Source organism: Fundulus heteroclitus, chromosome 6 (genome assembly GCF_011125445.2).
Source record: "Fundulus heteroclitus isolate FHET01 chromosome 6, MU-UCD_Fhet_4.1, whole genome shotgun sequence".
NCBI lineage: Eukaryota > Metazoa > Chordata > Actinopteri > Cyprinodontiformes > Fundulidae > Fundulus > Fundulus heteroclitus.
This window is the reverse complement of record NC_046366.1, coordinates 2503574-2510905: the sequence shown is the minus strand read 5'-3', so window position 1 is coordinate 2510905 and position 7332 is coordinate 2503574.

The window sequence follows — 7332 nt, the reverse complement described above, 5'->3', positions numbered from 1 at the left end:
TGAGCACATTTTATATGGACATTAAAATGCAATCTATGTATTTTTGTATTGTTTGTTTAGACCTATATCTACCCAGGAAATGTAAGAAATGTGTAATTTGTCTCCCTTATACACCTCAGTGTTAGTATGAATGGATTAATGAATGAATGAATGAATGAATGAATGAATGAATTAATTAATTAATTATGAGTCTTTACTGTAAAAGAAAATATCACATAAGTAGGCTTAGGTCTTTATCAGAAATATTTTCACCATCATAACACTGAACACATGATATTACAGGAACCATAAAACACTTATGCCCCATAAGTATGAGCTTTTGGGAACACTGCACTGTGAGCCCTTGTTTGATTTCAGCAGCTAAGCAGCATCAGGCCCTGTTAGTAGTTACTTGAACTGGAGACCACCTGGGAAATATTGTAGCCATATTCTCTTCACTGTAATGGGGCCAAAACACAGGCTAAGGAGATATTTAAGAGAAACAACAGAAATCCTACAGAGAAACAACATTTCATTAACAGAACCTGTTGACAACTTCCGTTTGTCAATGATTTACTCTTTTACTGTGGAGTGTTACTGTAGTTGTGTCCTATGAACAGATCCTCCAGTCTCTGCTGTGGACCTCTGAAACTCCTCCAGGTTTATTGTTCGTCTATTTGCTGTCTCTCTTAATGCCCTCCATGCCCGATCTGTGAGTTCTGGTGGGCGGCTCTCTCTTGGCAGGTTCATTCTGGTACCATGTGATTTCTACTTGGAGAATGACGGAGCTGAAGGTACTCTGGGGAACATCAAACATTTGGATATTTTTTCTAATCCCAACTCTGACTTGTACTCCTCAACAACTTTGTCCCTGACTTGTCTGGAGAGCTCCTTGGTCTTCATGGTGTGATGCCTCTTGTTTAGTGGTGCTGCAGCATCTGGGGTCTCTCAGAAAAGCCACATTTAGACTAACAGACCATGTGATCCTTAGATGGCACACAGGCTGACTTCATTTCACTATTTATGTGACTCTGACGGGTAACTGGTAGCTCCAGATGTTTAGGGGCTTAATACCAAAGAGGGTGATTGCATATGCAGAGGCCAATTTTCAGAATTATGTTTAAACATATATATTAAATTAAATTTAATATACATATGTTTCTCATTTCACCTGACCATTACTATTGTGTCCAGATCGATCATATAAAACAGGATTAAAAACATTTAAATCACAGGTTGAAATGAAACAAAACAAAAAAGCCAAGAGAGGTGAATACATTTGCAAGGCACTGTAGTAAACATGATTACACAGCATTCAGGAAGCACACTTTCTGCTACTTTAGCTAATATTTATGGCCACACGATCCTGACAATGCTGATGTCTGATCCAAGCTAAGGGCTTGGTTAGCACTTGAGAAATACTTCTGTAAACCTTTTCTCTTTAGAGCAAATGGACTAACAGAGGAGCTATGCTTTGGTGGTCGCGATAAAGGTAACTTCAGAGAGATTATTCAAACCATTTTTAATCATTTTTAGAATTCTAGGGCAAATGTATTGTACCACTCAAGGTGTCAGTTTGTTGGATTAGCACTGTTGCTTTCATTCTTTGTCACCATCCCTAGGACTATTTTCAGGATGATGCAGTGTGTTTGTGTTTTCACCTCTTTAGTATTGTTTCTGTAGATTCTGTCCTTTCATTGTTTCCTGTCATTAGTTCCTATCTTTTTCATTATGGATTTATTTACTTTATTCCTGTTTTTGTTAGATCTTTGTTTTCCTTCCCGTAATTAGTTCAGTTAGCTGTTGGTTGATTTTGAGTATGTTTATTCTTTGTGGTTTTGTGTATTATTGTTAGGGCCTGTGTTTCCTCCTCGTCTCTATCATTTCACTGCACTTCCTCTCATTCAGCCAAACACTTAATTCTCTCCTTAATTGCTTCCACCTGATTTCCTGCAGTCTCATCTGTGCCCCCCCCCCCCCTCTCTATTTAAACCACTGGCTCCTCTTCCTCCTTGTTGGGTCCTCTGTTATGCAACCCATGTTTCTGGTCCTAGTCATCACCTGTCTTGCCTATAATTCCTGTTATAACTTCCATTAAATCTTCTATTTCACTTCACTATGTGGCTGCCTGGTTGTCATCTGCATGTCAGTCCATCTACCACTACTAATAATATGACATTATTATTCTTTGCAATCCCTTTAATTATTAATTTCGTGGCTGAAACTTTTTTTATATTTTGTACGACCATTCCCTTGGGCAGTTGATGCGGTGCAGCTGGAAGAATTTTGCTGATATGTATGTATGTATGTATGTATGTATGTATGTATGTACACACCCGCTGACGGGGGGACAAACGGGTTTTTCAGAAAATATTTGTGTGAAAAATATTTAATATTAGAGTAACTAAATATATACAAATATATCTGCATTAGGTATATGTAATATGTTTTCTTTAAATAAGGGGCCATTAGAACTCCCCCCACCCATCATAAAATGGTTGACCATTGCGACAACGGCTGGCTGCAACTTTGTAAGTTTGTTTCGCTGCAAACTAAGAATGTCAGGTTTTTAGATGTCCGGCGCACAGAAATGAAAAGAGAAGAGAAAAAGAGAAGATGACACCAAAAGCTTGAGGGATTTTATGGGTAAATATTTTTTTAAAACTGATGATGAGTCAGGAACAGGTCTAGGAACGGAATTGCAGAGGAACAATGCCCATCCAGAGCCTGGTAAGAAGCAATGCGTTTATTAATGTGGTTTTAAAGTATAGCATCCACTAGCTAGTGTAAGGGGAAAAAACACATTTTCTTTTACAGAAACACTTGCCAGATCGGAGAGTCTGAGCATAGTGGCTCAGAGACAGATCACGCCGTTAATTGTATCCCGCGTTGTGGCCAACAAAAATGACTGATTCTGATTGAGTGAATGTTGTGCGTTTAACGGCAAAAAGGAAGCCTTTCTCAGAGATGGCAAATGAAGTGCCAGCAGGTTCAGAGGGTCTAACCACATTTATGAAGTGAAGTCATCTAAGACTTGTTTGGAGGACAAAAACAATATTAAGTGTGAGTGTGTGTGTGTGTGTGTGTGTGGTGGCGGCAGGTGTAGAGGGGTGGGCCCAAAGAGACGGTGTTGTCCACAGTCATATATATATATATATATATATAAAAACACATACATGTACTTATTTATAAAGCACTTTAAACACACAGAGACCAGAGTGCTATACCAAAAAAACAAAAACACAAATACAAACAGCATAAAAATCAGTAATATTGATCCATCCATCAATTTTTTAAAAGCAGCAAAAAAGAGTGCTATACAGTGTTCATCAAATTAATATAAAACAAAATGTGTAAAAAATTATTAGTAAAACACAGACACAGTCCTCATCTTACATTGGGTTGAAAGGCTTGGAGTAAAATATAGTTTTTAAAAGTGAGTTTAACATTGTTAGAGAAGGCGTGTGCTGGATGTGCAAAGGTAAAGAGTTACAGAGATTAAAAGCTTCAACAGTAAAAGCTGTCATCTTTCAGCAAACGTCTTGTCTTGTGGAACTACTAAAGCAATTGGTTCACTAACCTGCAAACAGATTATTGTTTATTGGAATAAGATTAAGAGACTTAAAACAATTAAGAGGATAAAAAAATAACAATTTAGAAATAAACAGGAAGCCAGTAAAGGGAAACCAAAGTTGGTAGAATGTGGTCATGTTTAGAGGTCCCAGGTAAAAAATCAAGTGGTGCCATTTTAGACCAGTTGTAGGCATGTAATGGAATATAATGGAAACCTGACTAATACAAGAGGAGAATACCACAATAATCAAAGTAAGAAGTGGTAAAAGCATGGGTATCTCTCCAGATTGTCTTTGAAAAGAATAGGCTTGATTTTTTTTGACAATCGTAACTGCAAAACGTAGATTTTATGATTGAATTTACTTGACCACCATGTTTCAGGGTGGAATGCATTTTCACTCTCAACTTTATAATCAGTCCATCAATCAATGATGGATTCTTTGAACATCAAAAATTCTTTATTTGTTCTTCATAGGGCAAATTCAAGTGCATCCGCAGCCATGTCACAGGGACATTAAGAACACAAAAATATACATAAACACAAGCAATAACAAAAATAAAATAGAAAATATAGTCTTTGAGGCCTACCAACCTCAAAGACCAGGAGCTCATCACCAAAGATAAATGGTCCAATTACCATTGGAACCATAAGGTGAATAAATATTTTTTTCATTTATTATTGATAAGGATATTAACAATTTATTAACATGCCATTTTTAAAATGAAATGGAAGCTAGAAGCATTAGGGAGTGCACCTTAACAACAAGTTGGACTGGTTGCATAACACTGACACCCTCTACAGAAAAGTGACGATTCCTTCTGTGGAGTCTGGACTCTTTCAGTGTGTGGAACAAACTACTCAACATTTACTACCACTCTGTGGTAGCCAGGGTCCTCTTTTTTGCTGAGGTGCGGTGGGGAAGTGGGATCAAGACTAAAGATAACTGAAAGATCTGCCTCCCATTCTACTTTTAGAGACTCTAGGAACCACCAGCAGACCTGCAGTCTGAGAGCGAAGTGCTCTGTTAGGAACATACGGGGTAATCAGAGCTCTGATATATGATGGAGCTTGATTATTAAGGGCTTTATATGTACTACTCTTCTGCTTCTGCTAATATTATTAATACTACACTGTAAGCAATTGCTGTAAATTTACAGCCATTTTTCAACACTAAAATACTGTTTTCATGTTTAACAGTTCAGTACTGTAGTAAGCAATGCATTGTGGGCTTCTTAACTTGGAGCAACAGGACAGAGGCCGTAAACGGTATGCGGCTGTTTTAAATAACGGGATACTACAGTATTTTCCGGAAAATTTCCAGAAGACGACTGCAGAACACACAACGTGCTACCATCTGTCCTCATCACAACGATTCCGGTCTTGCATCTAAAAAATTTAACGGTACGTAAATCAAAATCTTTTTTTCTTTGCCTGTGGGTTTGCTATTTTGTTTATATTGCGAAGAATGTTTGATATAGGCTAACGCTCAGGAGTTTGTCTAGCTAGGCTATATGTAAGCTATCAGTGATGCTTAGATTTGAATATTCTACTATATTCTACTCTACTACTCTACTATTTTGTTGTTGTTGTTAAATCTTGGTTAACTATAATATACAGTAGCCGGACGACAGCTCACATTACCGGAGCGTCTGCATCCGAGAAGCAGCACTTGTTAACAAGAGGTCAACACTGACAAGTGGAGCAAGCAGTAAAGTAGCATTAAATTAAGTTACTCGAATAAATATGTTGTCCCACGGTTAAAGATTTATTTCAACAAAGTCAGCATCACCTAGAGGTAGGCTATAGTTTTGGTGAATTTTATTTTGTTTGTGTCAACTCTTAATGAAGTGTGTTTTACAATGAGTTAATGGAATTAAGCTAGTTCAGTTAAAAAAGACACTTGAATCCTCTTGGCTTGTAGGGTTGATATCCATTTAAAATTTGTTGTGAAAATCTTGACTTTCTAGACTCTTTATACATTTTGTTTATTTCTCTGTCAATGTGTGCTTCACATATTCTAACGTTAGTTATCCCAACGCTGTTATTTGTCAAACTGTTTTGCACGAGCTGTGGCTTTTCTGTCATAATCTTAACATTGTACCTTAGTTAAGGTTAAACATTTCAGTGTTAAGACTGATACTGTGGCACCAAAAAGCAGCCAGAAAGTTTCTTCCTGCTTGACATATTTTACTGTAATCAAGACTTGATGAAAAGGAACAGGCAGTAATAATGTTCCCCTGTCAGATCTGTTGTCATAACTGTGCCACAATAGTGGCATACGTAAGGCACATAAGGATTCATAGAAATACACCTAATTTAACTTTTAAGTGCGTTTTAGCAGATTGCAGTCGGACTTACCATAAATTTTCAACATTTAAGTCTCACACTTACAGACATAACAAACGTGTAGTTAGGCCTACTTAAGTGCGTTTTAGCAGATTGCTTTCTTTGCAATCTATTACATATTCAACCTTCAGTTTCAAGATGAGGAAGCCTGTGTTTTGGAATTCATTCAGTGGTAAAAACTCCTTTATTCCTTGTCATCATTAAAAGTATTTTGAAACCACAGCACGCACGCACGCACGCACGCACACGCACACACACACACACACACACACACACACACACACACACACACACACACACACACACACACACACACAGGGTATTGGACTAAGACCTTATTAGAATTCCATTTGATGTCACTTTACTCCACTTTGATCTTAGACTATTTTGACCATTTTAGGCGCTTCGTTGGTATAAATCCAGAGAGAGGGACAAAGGCCAAAAGGGGGAAGGTTGTCTCCAAGAAGAAAGGTGTGATCGTCCAGAAGAAGTCTTCCACAATCAACACACACGTCTCCATGCTCCTGAAGAAACTCCTTGACTTTGAACGGGACTTCATATAGATCAGTGAGTTCTCCTTAATCTTGCTGTCTGTCCATGTGTTGTTTTGACAATCTGGCATTGCCACATTAAGCCACAAGAGTTTATCAGTTTTATAAGCATTAGCTTGGAGAGTATATTGTACATTCCTGATTGTATAATATTTGTTTGTTATTGTTTGACAGTGGCTCCACTGGAATAATGCTGCAGAGGAACAGCGCCTAACAAACTGAACATCTCTCCTGGATCCACAAGATTTGAATCAGGGTGGTTCACACCCACCCAGATTCCCGGGACTACTACTACTACTACTACCTCACAGGACTACTTTAAGAAGTAAAATACAGTTTTTTCCCTAAATGTTCTCTTTTATCCATGTTACTGTAATGATGTACAAATCCACATGCTCTAACTGTACTGTAATAGTTTTGAAATGGCATTGATGCACTTTTTCAAAATGTTCTTACGTTTGTTTTCCAAATGTTGTCAATTCTGCATACAGTATTCTGCATTTTCACAGACATCTGAAAATACATTGCAGATTACATAATATACATCTTTTAAGTGGAGTTTAGAGGAAATTTTAATCTATCTCACAGGACTATTTTAAGAGGAAAAACACATGCTGGTTTGCTGAACGTTTTTACTCATGATCAAAAAGGTCTTAATGTTCCTACTTTGAAGTAGTCTTAATAATGTTTAAACTTTTATTTCCTCTGTATTTGTTGTGTTGGTCTTTTTCTTAGACCTATTGTGTTATTGAACAAGTGTTCAAACTTATGTGTGTTAAAGACAATGTTAAATAATATTGACATTGGCTCAAAGTCAGCTAGTCAGCTGTCTCTGTTTACTACTCGAAATATCTTGTCAGCATCACCCAACAGGGTTTATTT